This window comes from Quercus suber, unplaced genomic scaffold, assembly GCF_002906115.3.
Source record: "Quercus suber isolate HL8 unplaced genomic scaffold, Cork oak 2.0 scaffold_85, whole genome shotgun sequence".
NCBI lineage: Eukaryota > Viridiplantae > Streptophyta > Magnoliopsida > Fagales > Fagaceae > Quercus > Quercus suber.
Window position 1 is genome coordinate 526,347 of NW_027069550.1, and position 21,779 is coordinate 548,125.

At 32.0% G+C, this 21,779-nt stretch overlaps 1 long non-coding RNA gene across 1 annotated transcript; it reads right to left on the reverse strand.

Annotated features, from left to right (window-relative positions):
* Window positions 1–17,950: 17,950 nt before the first annotated feature.
* LOC136067793 (uncharacterized) lies at window positions 17,951–19,654 on the reverse strand. Its single transcript, XR_010629210.1, has 4 exons — window positions 19,565–19,654; window positions 19,028–19,095; window positions 18,143–18,248; window positions 17,951–18,041 (listed from the first exon to the last, which is right to left on the reverse strand). It is a non-coding gene; the product is annotated as an uncharacterized LOC136067793 (long non-coding RNA).
* Window positions 19,655–21,779: the final 2,125 nt, after the last annotated feature.

Sequence of the window (21,779 nt, forward strand, 5' to 3'; positions counted from 1 at the left end):
CGTGAAAAATACAAGTAGAACAAAATAACTTCTTGATTTCACAAAATACAAAATAAAGACATATATCATGAATAACCTCATAAATGTAAATCAATAAGCAATGTGAAACAAGAAACATATACAATCAATGTATCTCCCCCTATCATGGACAACCCAAACAAAATACAACATGAGCCAAAAAATGATAAATACAAAATAAAGCACCTAGGTACAATATAAAAGCTCCACAGCTCCAAAACATCAAAAATCTCTCCCTAACAACAAAATCTCCTCTACAAATATACTCCCCCCTTTTTGTGATGAATTGCCAAAGGGCACTCACAAATCATCATCAAAAGGAGGTGGCGGAGGCGACTGTCTAAGATGCTCCAAATCTGCTCGTAAGGCATGAAGCTTATCAAGTATGTCCACCAAAAGCTGACCATGAGCCGCCTGAACGGTCATGACAGTCTCCAACATACGTCGAATGTCTGAATCATCCGAAATAGAAGGTGGAGAAATAGCAATAGCAGCAGCAGGATCAACAGACTCCTCAACTGTAGTATCACCTGTAGAAGAGGGAGGAGGAGGTGCTACACCAGTTGTCTCAACCCCAAGACGTTTAGAGCTTGCTCTCATCTAAGCAACCCTCTGCCTAAGAAATGTGGCACCTATAGAAGCAATAATATAAACATGCTTAGACATCAGAAACTCATCTAAACCTAGATGTAACAAAATCGATGAATAAAAACAGGGAAGAAAAAAGCATGAGCAGTAGAACTACTTCTATGAACCTCAGTCAAAGAACGAATGAAAAGATGAGGAAAGTTCATAGGAGCATCAGTAACAAGGGCATACAAAAATGCACAACGTTCCAAAGGAATGGTGTGCAAGTGAGAGATAGGCCACAAGGAATGACAAGCAATCCTAAAGAAAAGATAGTGAATCTCAGTGAGCTCAACAGTAATGATCTGAGGATCAGTACCCCACTAGATAGAAGACCCAATGATGTAAGACATGATGTTGTTTAGGGGAGGAGACTCATCATAAGGGTAGACAGAATGCTAGACCATAGGTACTCCAAGAGCATCAGCCACTACTGAAGGAGTAATGGTGTACTCTTCACCTCGTATCCAACTCTTAACTAGAGTGTTGGAATCATAGACGTGGATAGAGAGGTTCGAGTAGAACTCTCTAATCAAGGTAGCTGGAGGTGGATGAGAAATATCCAGCAATGGCAACCAGCCCCTACGCTTAAAGTTACGCTTAATCTCAAGATCGAGCTCATCTAATAGAACCTTTCTCTCAGCCCAAATATTCCTCTTAAGGTTAAGCTTCTCATACGTCTCTAGGTTTTTCTCATTCTGAAACCTTTCACTCTTAAAAGAAGGAATAGAAGAGAAGGAGGCTTTCCTATTGACTCTAGTCTTCCTAGACATAGTGCTAAGGAAAAGACAAGCTACACAGAAAAGAACCAAAAAGAAACAAAGAAAAAAAAAACGGCAGACTACAAGTTAGCACAAAAAATATAGAAATAACAATTCTGTATGATGCATGAACAATATAAGCAAATGATGCATGCTCTAATGTAGTGAGAATAAGTTCAATTTAACTTTAAATTCACAAAATTGGCTTGAGCATAGCGTATATATCAAAAACCTCAAAATTTGAAAAATCACTTGTACGATTTTCAAGAAATTGACCAATTGACCATTAATCAAGATATATAACACAATATAATGATCATAGGAATCAATCCAACAAGCCAATTTCATCAAATTAAACCTAATTGAACAAAATCCCCAATTCGGGTAGTTTCAAGCCCTAGAAATTCCAAATTTTCCCAATTCAACAAATTGATCAAATTAAACCACAAGGATCATGATTATAGCATCCCACAACAAAACCCCATTAATCAATTTTGAAAGAAAAGGCTTGAATCGACAAAAATCCCAAATTTGCATAGGTTCGAAATTTTCCCAAAATGCATGACAAAAATGCATGAAACTTGAAAATAAATGAAAAAGGAAGGGTAATATGGTCTTACTAGCCTTGGGAGAGAAAAACCTTGCAAAAAGATCGAAGGAAAACGACAAAAAATTGGTTGGATGCCTTGACCAATTGAATAGAGAGAGAAAAAGTTTTGAAAAGTTTGAAAAGTGTTTGAACACGTGAAAAAACAAAGGTTTTTAAAAAAAAACTCTCTATACGACTTTTGATTGATCAAAAATTAAGTTCGATTGATTGAAAATGCTTCGATTGATCCAACATCAATCGAGCACCGATCGAAACAAATAGAGGCTAACCAAAATTTTAATCGCAATTTCGTTCGGTCGAGAAATAAGTTTGATCGATCGAAATTCTGGAAAAAACAATTTTTTGAAAATCAAATCAATTTTATGCAGACACTCCCCAAAGCATTGAATATTATGAATAAAATGCATGAGTATGATATGAAATACTTTTCAAAAACACTTGTTTTGAACCCAGTTTTCCCAAAATTAAGATTTTCAATCAATTTTCCTTACAATATGCAACCGGCATGCATGTTCTGCATAAAACTCAAGGAATTTTCAAACTTGGTTGGCCAAACCAAAATCACACATAGTAACATGTACAAAGTTTAGCAAAGAGTAACTTGTGTAGTGTGCACAACTAGCAAAAACTTGAGATACATGTGAGGTGATATGTGAATAGAAATCAAGCACAATTTCTACAAAATTCATCACGTAAAATTGAAAGAGACTATCACCTAAAGAATTACATCATATAACTCTCACATCTCCTAAAATAAAAGCTTGCAATCATGTAAGTTTCTTGATTTGCCTCATAATGTACACACCAATTTTATTTGATTTAAAGTTATTATAGACCAATAATTTACACACCAATTTTATCATTTAAACCAAGGCTTACACCTTATATTCTATTTGTGCATGTGCTACACTTTTTTTAGCACAAAATCTTATGATATGCACTAAGGTGTTCATGATTGACTAGTAAACAGTGGTAAGATGGTTATTTATGCCTATCTCAATAAGTTTAAGTCTGACAATCAAAGGCATGTGACTTCAAGATCAAGACACTGTGATAAAAAACTATAAACATCTTTCCCACACAACATGCATTACAAGGCTTCAACTAGTAAAGTACAATAAATAAGCTCATCCAAGCTAAACAAAGTACAAAAACATGTTATGTAAAAATAAATTGACCAACCTTGATTTCAAATCCAAGAAAAATAATGCAAAACACATTTTGATTCCTTTTTCCTTTTTTTTTTTTTTATTAAAAAAAAAAATCTCAGAATGAAATGCATGAATGTTATGCAATACAAATCTTAGAAAAACAAAGAAAACAGAAGCAACAAAAGAGAGTGGTCACAAAGAATAAAGCAAAGAAGCACAAAGACCATGTCAGAAAGACTAAATTAGATCGAGCCTTTTGCATCTAAAACTTTTTAGATGCAACTCGAGCATTGGAGTTCTTATTCACATTAGAATGATGACCAACTCTAGGATTGGAATAAAGGTTTAGAAACTTTACCAATTCACCAATAAGTACCATAGGATCTTGTGCTTGAGGCACAGGTACTTTTGGCTTATTTGCTCTCTTAGCAACTTGCAACTTGAAACAGTTTGGATGAATGTGCCTAGACTTTCCACAAAAATGACAAACTCATGCAGGCTTATCTTGCAACTTGCCCTTAGGAGGATTAGAAGCCTTAGGTTTAGACTCTTGAAGATCAATCCCTAATCTTCCTAGGAAGTGAAACTTCTACAGATTTAGCAGTCTCACTTACAAGGGGTTTGACAACCTCATTCATAGGGGCCTCAGAAGAAGGAACAAAATTTGTGGAATGGGGTTCAGGCACAAAGATGCTTTCTACAAAACCTAAGCCAGTTTTGTCAGAAGGAGACTTTTGAACCCTCAACATGTGATCAAGCTTGGAGTTTGCAGAACTATTAGTTTGTTCTCTAGCAACAGATAGTTAAAGTTTCAAATTCTTAACTTCATCAAGGAAAAGTATGTTCTCAGTCTTCACATTATTTAACAATTCACTAACATCAAACAGTTTCACATGCAAATTTTTCTTTTCAAGTTCAAGAGATGCAATTTTCTTTAAGCCTAAATTAACACTTATAGCATCCTTTGCAACAACTTTACAAAGTTTATTGTAGACTTCATCAACAGAGAGCTCATCATCAAATCCACTTACATCGATATCATCAACAGACTTAATAGCCATTGATTTCGATTTGCTAGTCTTACGTAGGTCCAACTCATAGGACTGAAGAGATCCTACAAGTTCATCAACAAGAATGGAGTCTACATCCTTACTTTCAGTGATGGCAGTCACTTTGGGTCTAAAATTTTCAGTCAAAGATCTAAGAATCTTCCTAAAAATTTTAGGTTGATCATAGATTTCACCCAGATTATAAGCAGAATTAACAATATCATTAAGCTTAGCATAAAATTTATCAAAAGATTCATCATCAAACATCTTAATGCTTTCAAATCTAGTTTTTAATTGTTGTAACTTATTGATTTTAACTGTCTTTGTGCCTTCATGCACAGTTTGAAGGATATTCCAAGCAGTATGAGAAACCTTAACATTAGAGATTTTCTTAAATTTCTCCATAGAAACAGCATTAAAGATAGCATTCNATTGACCTAGTTAAATACCAAGTGATTACTTATCAAATTATTAGATCTAGGTTAAACAAATATAATATCAATGTAAAGTGCAAAAAATAAAAACACAAAGATAGATGACAGGAAAATCAAACCGATAAAAAACCTGGGGAGGATTAATTAGCTATCTAAGGTAAACTGAATCCACTATGAAAGAATTGAAGTTTACAAATAGCAACTTAGACCACTAACATCATATTGCTACCTGAGTAGGAACTTACTACCACAACCATGTGACAACTCCGAGTCCACAACTACTTCTTCTTGGATTCCTAGCAAGTACAAGCACTCCTGCTTGTGTATCTTTAACTCTTAATCTGCAACTGAATTGATCACCAAGTTCTTACATAGTCTTGATTCTTGATAACCTATTATGTGTGAAGGCAAACACTCTAGATCTCACAAAAGATTCACACATACATATAAGAGCATCCTAAAAATTGGTTAGGGTTTCCCTTTTATACTAGGGCAAAACATAAAACCCTACACGTCAAAGGCTTGGGCTAAGTTAGATATTTGTAGGAAAAACAATTTGCACGACTTTAATCGATCGAGCCACGACATCATAATTAACACATAAATCTATAACTCATTCAACTTACATAAAAACACATCTTTGAGAAAGTCTAAACATAATAAAATTTTGATCATGGTTTCCAACATTAAAAAAGAATTTCTAATACATTAGTTCCTAATTCCTTAGAACCTAACACATTTTATTCTCTCTTTTCTTTTTCACTCTTTGATTACACACACACACACACACACACACACACACTCTCTCTCTCTCTCTCTCTCACACACACACACACACACACACACACACACATTAGGTCTATAGTTGTTTCCAATCTATAGCTATTGTTGAATCTTTTGAGATTTATGGGTTTTGTTCGTAGTGGTGGCGGGTTTCATTTGTGGTGGTGGTGGGTTGCAATTCTGTGGTGATTAATTAGGCCAAATTACATAAAAAATCATGGAGGCATAAACAAATCACCAAATAATCTAGAGTACAGTAGAAATTAAATTTGACACAGTAATTTGTTGACTAATAGGGAAAACCTTTACAAGTAAAAAATCCCATTGGGTGATTTTCAGGTTATCACTTCCAAGAATCCACTAATCAAAATCAAGTGATTACACGTAAAAGGAATCTTACCCTCTTGGCCTATCCTAAAGCACCTACCTATAGTAGAATCCTTACGTCAATCCTCAATTGGACTTGATTTTGTAGAAACTTCTTCTACAATAGATTCTAGTACGTAACTAATTCCCAACAACTTGAAACTTGTTCTTGAATGCAAATTTCTTCAATACACTTGAAGAAGAGGAAGTAACTTGGTCATAAAACCCTAAGGTGTATAAGAATGTAGTACCTTCACAATAAGTGTATAAATTCTCAGTATAAGTCTCTGCATAAGTCTCTGTGTATGATGACAACTATAAAATAATTCTTTTATATCATCTAGTACATAAGGGTGTGCAAAATATCTGTTGACCAGCCAACCTACCCAACCCGCAGCCGACCCACTTGCCTCGTGCGGGTCATCAAGTTAGGCGGTTTGGGTTAGGCAGGTTAGACCCCCAAAATAATGAATTGGGTTGGGTAACGAATTGAAAAATTGACAACCTACTACAACCCAACCCAACCAACCCGCTTAATTATACATAAATAATATATATATATATACACACACATATATTAGTTCAAATTGTTCAACCGTATATTTTGTATTTAAAGTTAATCAATTCACCTAATCAATTTTTACAGCTGATGAGTAATCAATTCCTTATTCAAAATATAAAAAGTCAACATTGAAACCCTAAACTCACTTCAGCCATATACTACACTCCATATTTAGCCTTCAACTTCAATTGCTTCCTCCCCCTCTCTCTTTCTTGTTGTTTTGTATTTTTCTTCCTTAACCTTTTTGAAAAGCTGGAGGTCATTTAGTTTTTAATAATAGAGTAAGTTATACTATTGTGCACATGTAATACTCTTAGTGGTTCTTATAATTTGTAATACGGTTAGTTTAGGCACTAAGGTTGGTTATATATACTCTACAGTTTATCAAATATATATATATATATATATACACTCTATATTCAATAACTAATTATAGTTTGTGATAATTGTTTTTAAGAACATGCATACAATTTTGAAGTTTATTTGTTATCTTGTTATGTTATTATTTAGAATCATTGATGTGACTTTGAGAATGTTAAGACTTTGGGTTTGTTGATTTAATTTCCCTTGGATGTAAGGCAGCAACACACCTTTTGTGCATGTGTGTGTGTGCGGAGACAAGGTCTATTAGAGATGATATGTCTCTTTTTCATTGACCCTATGTTTGTGTTGGAATTGAGATTATTCAATGAAATCTACCTATAAGTTTTTGTGTGCATTAGTTATATTTTGGGATTATTCAATAACAAATTGTAGTTTATGATAATATTTTTTTAAAGGACATTATTAATGCCAACCTGCTGAATTCGTCTAACTCATCGAGTTGAAATCGCCAAAATTTGTAACTAATCCAATGGATTTAGACTTTGGTGAGTCAGTAGCAGATTGGAATTCTGCCAACCCGCTAGTGGCAGATTGGATAGAAATATTGGCCTTCTTGAGTCACTTAAAAGTACCAAAATACAAGTAAAGTGCATTTTGTCAAAAGATATGCCAATTACATAAAAATATGATCTTAACACTATTGGCTGAAGATATGGTTTACGGTAAGATTGCATGCATCAAATTTAATTTGAGTCAAAACATTTATTAATTCCCAATGTAATAGGTAAAAATTGATTAGTTAGACAAGTATTTAATTAATATAACTTTTGGAATTAATTTGCTAACCTTTAGGACAAAGAAAATTAAAAAAAAGGAAGTTAAAATTTGAAGGGAATCAAATAATAGCTGGAACAGTTTCAATCGAACCAAAAGGGAAAATGTCTGAGGAGGATCTAGACCAAGTGACGATCAACACTTGCACCAGAATCCCCAAATCTCCTTTCTTTTTTGGCCCGGCTTGCTTCCCACTCAATTTGACTTTGATCCTATGTTTTCTTCCTTAAAAAAAAAAAAAACCCTAATTTTCCTAAGTACCACCTTGCCTAGAGACACGACCCTAGTTCCCATACATCTAGTATAAATTCCACCCCACCCCCCCATCAAATTCAAACACACATGGAGTCCCTCGAAAACTTTAGAATTCTCAGAAGAGTGTTGTTTAAGCTTGTAGTGTTGTGCATACAGGTAAGGTTTCTAAACCTTTCTTTTAATTATGCCCTAGTTAGTTAGATTTAAGCATACTTTTATTTCTAGTTCTTCACATGTTCTTGATTGCTAGTATGCTAGATCTAGGTTGTTCTTAGTCTTTGCATGATTAGAGTTTTCAATTCAATAACATGTTCACATGTTCTAAATTAGGATTTATCACACATCACACATATATTCACCATGTCTTTCAATTTTAATTATTTTCATGCCTAGAATAGGGTTTCATCATGCTTATCAATGTTTGTTTCACTCTTCAATTACTTGCTCTTAGATAATATAAACTGCTTGAATGATATGATATGATATTGGCTACCAAAGTCTAGAAGACTAGTTTCACTAGGCAGGTTGGGTGTCTAACACCTTTCCAATCATGTAATCTAATCTCTGAACTTAGATGAATGATTAGTAGATTGGACTTATCCTTTTAATTTTTTTTTTTTTTAAAGATTGTAACTANTTTCTCCACCAATTCGACCCGTGCACACCCCTATCTAGTACGTTAGAGCATGAAACAATTTTTTTTTTTTTTTTTTTTTTTTTTTTTTTAAGATTGTAACTAAGAATAAAAGTATTATACTTTTGTTGTAGAATGTATTTAGAACCAAAGCAATGTAATTTTTAGTTATTATCAAAGAGATGTACATTTTCAATTCATTAATAAGAATGACGCACCTTTCAATTTTGTTTTCTTATTTTTCCAATCAAAAAAGCAGTGACTCCATTGTAAAACCCTTAACCTAGAGTGAGGATAACAATAGCAAGATCATCCCACTGTCACTTGAGAAGCAATAACATAACTCCACCCCATTCGCATGGGCTAAGTGTCAAAACTTAATTCTTTTGGGTTTGAGTTGGGGGCGTGGTCTCTTACACTACCTTTGTTTTTAAAATGCAATCTCATAGAAATCAAGGGCCAAACGCTAGGTTTTTTGTGTTTTGCTCTTAAAACGCGCTTTTGCCAAGTGAAAACGTTTACCCAAACAGACTTAAGTGTGAAGTTTTTCCTTATGAACATAAAAAAAACATAAGGGGTTTGTTGAGAGAATTTATTTTTAATAATAGTAAGATTAAAAAAATAAGCTATGTAAAAAAAAAGTAACAATTGTACATAGAATTTTTTATTTTTTATTTTTAAATGTACATGTGAAATGAGAAGGAAAAAAAAATGTGGCAAACAAGAACTAGAATAATTTTATTTAAGAAAAAATACGAAAAAAAGGCTTACGGTTTATATCATGTTTCAAAATTAGTTCTAGTTTTATTTATTTATTTTATTAAAGTCCTAAATTACAATTTGACCTCTAAACTTTCACAAAATTACAATTAGATCCTCAAACTTTCACAAAATTACATTTTCTACTTCAAACTTTCCCAAATTACTTTTTCAACCCCAAATATTTCTAAATCATACTTTGACCCAAAAACTTTCCCAAAATTACAAAAGGCCCTAAAAATTTTCAAAAATTGCAAAAAAAATCCCTTAAACTTCCAAGATTTGCAAAAATCACCATTCCAACACTAAATTTCAAAATAATTAAAGAAAATAAAAAGTATTCCTCCAGGATTTATAAATTATCAAATGACATTACTTTCACACTTGATAAGAATTTAACCATTGTATTCTTTTTTGTCTCTTTGTGCCTTTTTTGCATAAAAAACTAAAAAACAAAAAACAAAACAAAACAAAAAAAAATCTTTGAGGGAATAAGTTGCAACTTGGGCTTGTCATGCTATCCTCAGGGAGAGATATAAGTTTCTTGGCACTTGCAAATGCAATTTTCTTATGCATGCCTAGTTGTACTTAAATTTCACATGCAAAGTATATGTACTCAAATTTCATATGCTAGTGTATGTACTTGAATTTCACATGCTTAGTATTTGTATTTATAGTTCACATGTAAATGTATATACTTTGTCGTTACATGTTGCCGTTGGCACAAATTACGTAGATTTAACATAACTTTTTTTCAAAAACTAACTTGCCAATTCTTGAGTTATTTTTCAAATAATAAAAACTAGAGACGTAATCAAAATAAGGTATTATTTTAGGATAGACGTTGTGAGGTGTTTGATACCTTCCTTACATTTGATAGAACTTCTGAGTCCATGTATTTAATTCAAGGCATTTGCCTATCTTTTTTAGCTTAAAAAAAAAAACCTTAAGTACACCTTTAATTAATTAAAAATAAAATGAATTAGACATAGGTGACTAATCACACCTTAGAAATCAATGGCTAATGAAGACTGCAAAATTGGAAAGATAATAGATGGACTCACCAATGCATACACAATCACGCAAGTATCCACACTAATTACACACTTTCACACATGTCTTGCCAAGAAACCTCCAAAAATCAAGAGGTGTTGTGGGGCTGTCAACACCTCCACTGCCTCCATTTAAAGGTTGTCTTGCTAAAGATCATTCTTAGTCTCATTCCCCCATCTAAGGGGTTTTGGGCCATCCTCTGGCCCATTCATTGCCTCATCTAAAGGCATTTTGTCAAAAACAATTCTTTTTGTCGTCCCTACTTCTTTATCTTCTTTATTCCAATAAGCTGGGTTATGCTTGTGCCCCGATATGACTTTGCATTCTCTTCTCTTAAGGCCCAAATTCATTGATTCTTGGGCTTCGTTCATGGGTTCATGTCTTTGTGTGAAAAATTAGTTGTCAACAGATATATAATTACATATTAAATTTAAAAGATATTTATCTATAAAGTTTATTAGTTTACTTGAATGACTGGCTTAGCACTAGACCCGTTGAAATGTTTTTTTTTTTTTTTTGATAGATAGATCTGTTGAAATGTTGATTGTAAACCATAATTATTTTTCACGTTTTCAAATTTCAACGGATTCAATACATAGGAGCACTAGACCAACCTTGCCCTTAATTTACAAATAATCTTAAGACAATAGATAGTCTCATACAGTCATACCATACAACAACATAAAATCACATTCTTAAATAATACCCTAAGAAGTACTAGTAAATACTAAATTCGAATACGAATACGTTACTCTTTGTCTATCCTATAACTGTGGCAGTGAGGTATTTGTGTCTATTCCTTCCTGGTGCCCCCGGGTCAGCTCCCATGTGAAGAAATAAACTTGCGAAGTATGTGGACCATAACATTTGCTGTTTTTGGATGATTCATGCCGTGGATAAGAGGAAAACGTTTGTAGATAAGAGAGCGAGTTTTTGCCAAAAACCTTATAGTTTAATTAGTATTTTTTGGTATTTTCAATAGAGATATAAAGGGTTCAAATCACCCATTGTATATATCAAATTATAAAACGTTAAAAAAAATTTAAAAAGCTTTTTTTGTTTGTTTGTTTGTGTTTGTTTTTTTTTTTTTTTTTTTTTTCTGAAATAAAAAAGCTTTTTTTGTTTATACACAACTTTTTAAAGATTTATTTTTTTGAAAGTACAACTACTATATTTTTTCCCAGTTCATTTTTTCAAGCCCCTAAACCAATGAAAATAATTCTCCAAATAAACATGTAGGAGGTCTCATTGTGCTAATATGGATCAACCTGAATAATTGGTACACATAGAGCAGCCTTCAATTTCCAATCTGCTATATGTCCTCATGAATAAATTGGTAGCTATTGTTTAAAACAGTTTGCTCTCAAGCTTAACCAAATTCATGCCATTCAGTTCAGTTGGCTGGGAGTATAGTACTATTTTATATTTATTTTTATGGTCTTGTAAATGAGTGTCTTAGAACCCGTTTGTTACTGTTGTTTAAACAATAATTTTCAGTATTTAAATAATATTACACATTTTTAACACATTTTTCACTCATGTATTTCCAAAAAATACAAACAACATTATTAAAAATCTATTACCAAATGTGCCCTTAATCACTCATATTAAATATTCAACTATAACCATATTTATATATTTTAGAAAAGAGAAATTGCTTGTCAACAACTCATTGGTTTGCACACTGTAACTCATTATGATTGCTTGTGTTTTCTTAGATATATATGTGCATAATTTGCTTTTAAATTTTAGAAAAAATATACATAATCAAAGAATCATTTAATGAAGTATTAAATATATTTTGACTTGCGTCCGCACTCACTAACAAAAGCATATTTTTATACAAAGAAAGCTGAGGCCTAAAATGTTGGTACTTTTTACAATAAACTAACACAAACAGGGGTAGAGGGAAGGGGATTTACTAGTACAACTAAGATTAAACTATTTAGAACAGGATCTATGGCCTAGAGTGAACCAGCAAATTAATGCTTCCTTTAAAGAAAATTGATGTATAGTCATAATGGGCTATGTAATTCGGGATTAAGCTCAGTCCTTAGAAGTTTAAAAGCTGCTTAGAAATGTGGTTTTAGTCAATGAGTCTTCTCTTAAAAAATAAGTTTAGTCTTTCTTATGTGTATCAAACAATTTGTCCAAATCAAGTCTTTTGTATTGATTCTATTGATTGTTATTAGTATGGTTTAGCATGACTTCAGTTTACCAATCTCCTTCTCTTTTCATGAATCTGAATTTCTTAGTTCTCTCTTTATCCCTCCTTCTACTACATTATTAACATAAATCTATATATTCATATCGCAGCATTTTTAACCAGTCAATAGATTTAAGGTTAAACAGCTTCAACAGGTTAAAAAAAAATAAAAATAAAAACCCTTCTTGACTCTCTTGCTCTTATAACTTCAGTGCTATTCCTCCTATTATTAAGAATATATATATATATATATATATATTTATATTATCATGGTTCACAGTAAATGAGTCAATTAGCGGCTAACTAGCCACTTTTCCCTGTGGAGGAGGAAAGGGGTCAAGAAAAGCCATTGTAGCATCACTTTCAAAACAACCTCATACACCCACTTGTAGCTCATCCTGCCACTCATTGTTTATCCAAACCATTCACTGACACGTGCCGCTTCGGATTAAGCTCAAGAAAGTGCAAATTTGGAAGCTACTGAACCTACCCAGAAACATACTTTAAGATAAATTGGCACATAAGAAAAATATGGTCCATCAAAAAACTTATCTTCTTGAAATATCAAGCAAACATCAAGATTGAATCGAATGCAATCAATATCAAAAGCTAGGGGCGGCACTAACTGTTGAAACTGATTGGGACTACTGACTAATCAATGCTTAGGCAATGCACCTATAAATATCAACCATACCTTGTGTTCAAGCTCATCCACAACCAAATCCTCTTCCTACAAGAACTACAAGAACTCTCCGTTTTTGTTTAATGCTTCAACTTAACTCCTTGATGGCAAACTCACGTTTAGCAAGGTTTGTAACAGAGGTTGCACCTCCACAATATATTAGTGTCATCAGGCAAAAAGCAAGAAAGATGCTGGATACAATAAATGAAGAAGACAGAGATGTTAGTGCAAAAAACTTTCTAGCTTCATCACCGAAGAGTTCTTTGTGGTCATCATCTTCTTCTCCTTCAGCTTCTTCTCCTTCAGCTTCTTCAGCAGCTCTTAATGCTGATACTTTCCCAAAGAGGTTCATAGGTCTTTCTGATCTTTGATCGCTACGAGTCTTGAAGACTGAGCACATAATTGTGTTTGACAGCACATAATTGTGCATAAGCCTTATCTCATCTATTTTTGTAGAATTAATTACATTATAAAGTGATGAACATCTGTATCAGGCAATGTAATTGATGGAATTAATGAGAAACTGTGTTGTCATTTTCAAATGTACAGAGCAATGGTTTTATATCAATAAAGAAAATTTTGCTTGAGGCTTTGGCACGTAATGCACATTTGTAGCGGCCTCAAGTCAAGACATGTAGCAGAGAAACCAAGTAAATTCCAGTGGTGCTGCACCTCACTGTCAGCATTGTTTGACAAAGGTGGCAATCTTCTTCCCCAGAACCAGCCAATCCTTAGTAAAAATAAGATTTAACTCAAGCCTATGATGATAACTAAGGATACTAGGAGAACTAAAAGGTAAGATTGTTATATAAAACATCATCTTGACTTTCATATACAAAGAGTTATGTTCAATTTATACCTCTACAGTCAGATTAAGTGTCTCTCCCATGATCACCAAGCTTATCAAATATCAGGGTAATCACGCATAAAAAAACATCTTATCTTTGAAGTGTTCAAAATTAGTCTTTTGTATTCTTAAATCTTAACTATACTAAACAAACAAACTTATGGGTTTCATAGGAAACAGCCTTCCGATTATTCTAGTGAGGGGTACAGCAAAGTACACATTGTCAAATTACAACCTAACGCTACACAACTTAATACCTTTAAGTTGGATAAATACATTCCGAATCCCATTGTCAAATTACATATACTGTCCATATTTAACACGTCAAATTTAATGTCAAACAAATATCCTTACTATCCAACCAATAAAATTTAAGTGTCATATAAATTTTTGTAAGATATAATAAACTAAGATTTCACATATTCATCATCTTGATATTTGACAAGCATTGAAGAAATAAGGAGAACATGTAAACCAAAAACTTGTTTGTCACAATAATCATCTGATTAAAAATTATTCAATAGTATTACATTAACAGCATTTTACTTATGGATAAGTAATACATTCATAGGTATAACATTAACAAGAATTACATTGGAATTTTATAGCTACACCCACTCCCTAATATATATGGTCCACTAGAGAGAGAGAGAGAGAGAGAGAGAGGGGGATGCATCAAAATGTTAAGCTACCAATCAATGAATTCCACACAAAGTTGCCTTGCCTAATATTGTAAAATAGCAGCACACTATAATAGAGGACTGAAAAGTAGTTCTTTGATGTGATTATTGAATGCTTTTTTTATTTTATTTTATTTTATTATTATTATTTTTTTATGAATATGTAGTGTGATATACTTGGAAGCAGATAAGCAGCAAACACCACAAGCTATTGTCCAAAAAATGGAATATCAGAATTTGCACTTATGTTTAGCACTTCAAAAGCTAGGAGCACTTCCAAAGATGTTTTTTCAGAATATAACCAAAATGAGTCACCTATTTTTGACAAAATGTACTTTACTTGTAATTGGATAGATATAAGATAGGTTTAATACTTCAAAGAATATGTTGTTCAAGCATATCAAGTGTTCGTATTAAAAGACATGAAGATTGGTCTAAGAAACAAGTAAAGAAAATTCATTCATTAAGTCTCGACAGAGAGCTCAACAAATGCCTACTATCAAGACTTAATGTGAAGCTCGATAGATAGCTCAACAGCAGCTCGATCTATCGAGACTTACAATTTTCAGTTTTTCAGATCTAAAATTTGGCCCAAGCTTTTGTATTTGTTTAGGGTTTCTTTTCTCACAACCCTAGATATATATAAGGCTTATTTTAAAAGTCATAAATATGGATACAGAGACCAAGAGACTTATTTTCTCTGTGACAAGCTAATGTGTTTGTATGCTATAGGGTTTTGTGACCAAGCGCTTCCAGATCTTCATTGTTGATGAAGTGCAGAACTTTGCAACCAACAACATTTGTTCAAGTTGTTAGAGTTAGTCACATACTGAGATCCGTGCAAAGAATTAGTCACAGATTGGAGATTTGTGCATCAAAGAAAGGAAGGCTACTACAAGATCAAGTCCAATTGGGTATTGGAGTGAAGGTTCAACTATAGGTTGGTATTTCAGGATAGGCCAGGGTAATTGGTAAGATTCCTTATACTTGTAACCGCTTGATTGTTGATTAGTAGATTCTTGGGAGTAGTAAACTTAAAATCACCCAGTGGAGTTTTTGCCTTATGAAAGATTTTCCCCATTTGTCAATAAATTATTGTGTCAATGTAATTTCCATTGCATTTAGTTTAATTGGTGGTTTGTTGGTGCCTTCACGATTTGCATGCAATTGAACCTAATTAATCAACTTGGGTAATTGAATTAATTAACCGGGGTCAAGCTATCTTAACCCAACAATTTTGATGACTTTGACATAGGTGTAGTCCTTTGTAATGGAAGCTTCACATTCTTAGTCAAACAGACAAACAAAGAAAAATTTAAAACTATTAAGTTTTACAAACAAAATTAAATTCCTTTGTAATGGAGCATTAGAGTTTGTAGAAGGGCACATGGGTGTGGATTATGGTGAAGCATAAGTGAAGGTTGGGAGAACTTTTCTAAGCACTTGTCTTTTGTGGTGGGTGATGGTTCGCATATTCTTTTTTGGCATGATAAGTGGATTGGAGATAATTCTCTTATAACTCTTTATCCTTAGTTACTTGTGTGTTCAGCCAATAAGGAAGCTTGTATTTCTGATGTTCTGAGTCCTCCAATGGGTGGAAATGACAGAGTGTGAAACTTAAGATTTTATAGGGAATTCAATGACTGAGAGTTAGGGGCTTCTTTCTCCTTTCTCACTTAATCCAATCTCGGATTCCTAGAGGAGGTGGTTGTGATAGTCTTTGTTGGAGCCTCAATGGAAGTGGGAAGTTTGACACTTGATCTTTTTATCATAAGATTCGAGATGTTACCCCTTTTATTTTCCCTTGGAAGGGCATTTGGAAAGTAAAGGTCCCTAAAAGGGTGGCTTTCTTTATGTGGACAATGGTTTATGGCTAGATTCTTACTTTGGATAATCTTATGCTTCATGGTCTCCCTTTGGCGAGTCGTTGTTGTATATGCTATTGTAATAAGGAATCTATGGATCACTTGCTGATTTTATCCCCGTTAGCTCATTCTTTGTGGATGTATATGCTTCAACTATTTGGGATTGATTGGGTCATGCCAGGTTCTGTTGCAGACTTGTTATTTTGTTGGCATCATTGGCTTGGGAAATATAATTCCAACATTTGGAATTTGGTTCCAAGCTATTTGATGTGGACTACTTGGATTAAACATAATTGACGTTCTTTTGAAGATACTGCGAAATCTCTAGCCAAGTTGTTAGATTTGTGCCAACGAACTCTCTTCGATTGGTCTCAGTGTTAAGGTCTCTTGGATTGTTCTACTCTTATTGATTTTTCTTTTGTCTCTTAGAGTAGTTTAATGTTTTTTTTTTCTTTGTTTTTGCCTGCTCTTTTTCACTATCATGAACTTTGTGTATCTTTTCATCTTTTCCTTTATAATAATATTTCCTTATTGCCTATTAAAAATAAAAAAAATGAAAGCTAATAAAAAAATTTAGAATACAATCTTACATGTCTCTTCAAGTGTTGAAGTTAAATCTAGATGCGCGTGCACACACACACACACACACATATATATATATATATACAGTGGCGGCTAAGAATTTTTTTCTGGGGAGTCATCAAGAAATTTAAATTAAATAAAATTTAATGAAAAAAAAACTTGAATATATCGAGTCATAAAAAAATGCAAATATATGAAATTTTACAACTCCACGAGTTTTCATATTTTTAAATCATTACATTATAGTTCATTTTTAGTTTTTATTATCTACTAGTCGCAAACCCACGCGATGCGTGGGAATATATATTTTGTAATATGATACAATTCATAATTTATTCTCTAAAATTTATTGAAAATAGTTTTCTCCTAAAAACTTGAACTATTTCTAAAATTATTTTCCAACTCTCTATCTCTACAAATATATCATTATATTATTTTGGTTTTTTATTTTATTTTTTTTTAATTTTTTAATTTTATAGATATGATATTTGAAAACCAATAATGGAGGGACATGCCAACACAACATTAGATTTCTATTTTTCTTCCCATGATGAGATTGTATTATATTTTAATTCTTCTAAATTTTGAGGTGCAACCTTCGTACCAGTTGCTAAATCCTTCATTCCCAAAAGTGATGTCTAGTTAGTTGCCAACAAAAAAGAATAAGACCACAAAAAAAAAAAAGAAAAAAGAAAAGAAAAGGAAAGTGAAGTTTTATAGGTTAGAGTCATCACGTACTCCTTCTCAAAAAAAAAAAAAAAAAAGTCATCACGTACAAAAAATTATTTACAAGAAGGTATATAAATAAAATACATATTAAACATACCTTACTTCAGCAAAATGATCAAATTTAATAGATCTTCACTTATATCAATTTCCATCAAAGACCACCAAATTGTCAAATAGTAATATGCCATTGATTCCACCCATGTCTACTACAGACATTTATCAATGTGTCCCTATACAAATCACTCAATTATTATTGTTTTGAATTCCCATAGAAAATCAAAATAGAGCGTATACGAATTGTAAACTTGCTAACTCAGCCAATTGTTCTTACCTCAGAGAAGATGTCTATTAACATTCCAAGTTATGAATTTCAAATGGCTACAGGAAGTTATCAGATTGTATCAGTTGCTATGCCCAAAAATAGCAATTGCTTCTGCCTTCATTGGAACACATCAACTATATCATATTGTGTTTAATAAGGAAAAAAATAGTAAAATCCAAAAGAAATAGTATTGTTAAGATTTGTCTAAAACTCATGTACATAGTATTCTAGATATTCAAAAAAAGAAAATCAAGTTGTTGAAAAAATAGCATAATTCAAAATCTAAAACTAAAAATCCAATTATTGTTCATGTACACAGTATTAAAGATAGTTATTCAAAAAATCAAGACCAATTAATTTTTCTATCCTCACAACAGTTACCAAAAGCTAGGTACTAAATGGAATTTAAAAAACTCAATTCTTTGAATTTCACACTCCTAAAATACCAAAAAATTTCTCATAAGCTAAATAATCCCCAAAGTTATTCGTCAACCAAACAGGCCAACTTAGGTCCCAAACAAAAATTCTACCCACAATACAACAATCTACTTAAGCTGATGTACTTTGAAAATTAGAGTTCCTTTAAAATATTAAGATAAAAAAAATTTAAACTATTACATCCCAAGTTCCATACACAAAAAAAAAAAAAAAATAATAAAATAATAAATAATAATAATAAAAGATTCAAACTTTACTCTCTTTTCTCTTCCATTTTCCACAATTTCTGGACACCAAATAGTCAAATTAAACAATAAAAAACAAATTATTAGTATAAGGAAATGAAATCTAATATAGCTGTGTATTGAACCATAAAAAGCAAATTATCAAGCACCACCCAAGAAAAGCAACATTTTTTCCTCTTTCCTTCAAAATATTCTAAGAAAGAATGGTTACCAATTGATTAGTATGACCTTTAATAGATTAAAAAGCCTCCAATGATTGCGAGTCTTGATCATTGACATCTGTCGAAGAATTGACAAACAAAACAGAGATAAAAATGAAATTTAGTTTAGCATATAAGACGATGGGAAAAAGAGAACAATAACAATTTCTCTTTGATGAAAATGAATAACACTCTTACTATAAAACAAAGACCAAAATAAAAACATCACATTGAACAAACATATTGAGAGTAACATTCCTACAGTCTAGAGAATGGCAACCATAAAACAATTTATAACAAACATGATCAAATGCCCAACTCAAATAATTTTTTTTTAAAATATATATATATATATATATATATATATTTTAATAGTTTTAAGACCATGAAAACTCAATCTCGTTCATAATGAAAACTCAAAATTGAACTACGTTTTTTTTTCCCCTAATAATGAGATGGGAATAAAAAAAGAAAAAAAAAAAGAATAATACAAATAGCAGAACTCATTTTCAGTTTATACCCTTTGAACTTGGGTTACCAATGTTCACCTCTCATCTGCTTTAGTTTCGTTTGCAAGCTCTAGAGTCATTATCTATCTCTTGCACTCACTTGATTGGGTTTTGGTAGACGAACTTGAGCCATGACCAAAAGAATGGAAAAAACACTCAAGAAACTATCGCATTGAAGGCCATACCGATCAATTTGTAAACAAAGAACAATTGAAAATTTATAGAAAAAAAATGAGAGGTGAGGAGGTGAGGAGGTTGCAATCTATCGGTGACCATAAAAATTCCATATAATAGCGGCATCTCAAGAGTCTGAGTTAATGGAAAGACACATGATAGATGTGGAGATAAAGTATTAGTGACTATAAGAATTCCATATAATAGCGGCATTTCAAGAGTCTGGGTTAATGGAGAGACACAAGGTAGATATGGAGATAAAGTATTGGCGACTATAAGAATTCCATATAATAGCAACATCTCAAGAGTATGGGTTATGGGTTAATGGAGAGACATGCGATAGATATGGAGATAACGTAACACTTGAATTTAAAAAGAGACTCAATAAATGGCAATCGATAAAACAAAAAATAAATAATAAAATAAAATAAATGATGACATGGCGCTGACATGGCTTAACTGGAGCGTAGCAACATTAAATGCTACGCTTCAGCTTTTAGTAATATATAGATTGTCAATGTGGCTAGGCATGACCATTTTATTTTATTAAGTTTGTATAACATTTATTTATTTTTATGCAGTTATAATTATTTTTATAAAAATATTTTAAACTAAAATGAAAAAATGCAACCCACTAATACTATATTATTTAGGACAAAACTTATATCTAGTACCTTAGGTGCTACTTTTAAGTTCCTCTCTTAAAATTCTGCTATATATTTACTTAACTTAAAAAAAAAATACACTTCCATCTATTAGGAAAAAGCCACATGGCAGAATCTTACGAGATGAATCTAAGAAACAGCAACTAAGTATTGTACCTAAATCTTGCTCTATTATTTATTAAACACGCATCCATATTCATCCATATATAAATATTACACTAAGTGTCTACTTAACCAATCAAATATTTGAACACTTGTTAACTTTACTATTTTTTTTCTTCACTTACTTTATGAGCACTCGTTAGCATAACCCATATATGTGTATGTGTGTGTGTGTGTATTTTGTTACTATTGAATGGAAAGGAATATTTGGTTTAAAATATTTTCAAAGCAGAGCATGTAATTTTGTGTTGATCCTGATCCTCCCATTCATGGATATTAACTAGAACATTACTAAAGCAGAAGATCCACAAAACAACATCTGTATGGTACTGCATCAGAGGTTTTAAACTCTCATGAACACTTCAAACAACCTAAAAAGAAAAAAGAAACAACAAATCCAAACCTTTAATTTTTTGTTAAAATTTGTACTTTTATTTGAATCTAACAAGTTGTTAGATTTGTTTTTAACACAAAATTATTAGTTTTCTTAATTTAGCTTACTAAAATAACATATTCATAAGTTTTTTTCCCCTCCCTCCTACAATTGACTACACAGTACACACTTACCTTTCACTTTAATATTTTAAATTTTTTAAAAATTTTTTATTTTTATTTTAATTGTTATTCTTATAAGTCCAAGAAACTAGAATGCCAAAAAAAAATTATAGAAATGGAAAGAACAAGAAGAGATAGTAAATGTTAATGACGAATAACGATGAAGAAAATTTTAATGAAGAAATAAATTTGCAAAATTATAAATATGATGATAGCGTTAACTTAGATGGGGTTGATTAGGCAATTTGATGAATATGATGAAAATAAATTTTTATTTTTGGGTCATTTGTAATATATTATCACTTTTGAATTTAAGTAATTTTAATGTGTATGTTATGAACACATGCTAGTTTGATTTATTTAATTAGTTTGTTAAATATTATTATATAAGTGATGAATAAATTAGTCATTAGTTGAACATATTTAAAATTTATAATGAATATATCATTTATATATGTATATTTATAATTTTTTTATAAATTTTATTAAGTATTTGTGTATCTTACGATACATGATACAAAAAAATGAAAAATCGATTCACGATACGATTCACGATTTCTCTGTGACAAGCTAATGCGTTTGTACGCTATAGGGTTTTGTGACCAAGCGCTTCCAGATCTTCATTGTTGATGAAGTGAAGAACTTTGCAACCAACAACATTTGTTCAAGTTGTTGGAGTTACTCACATACTGAGATCC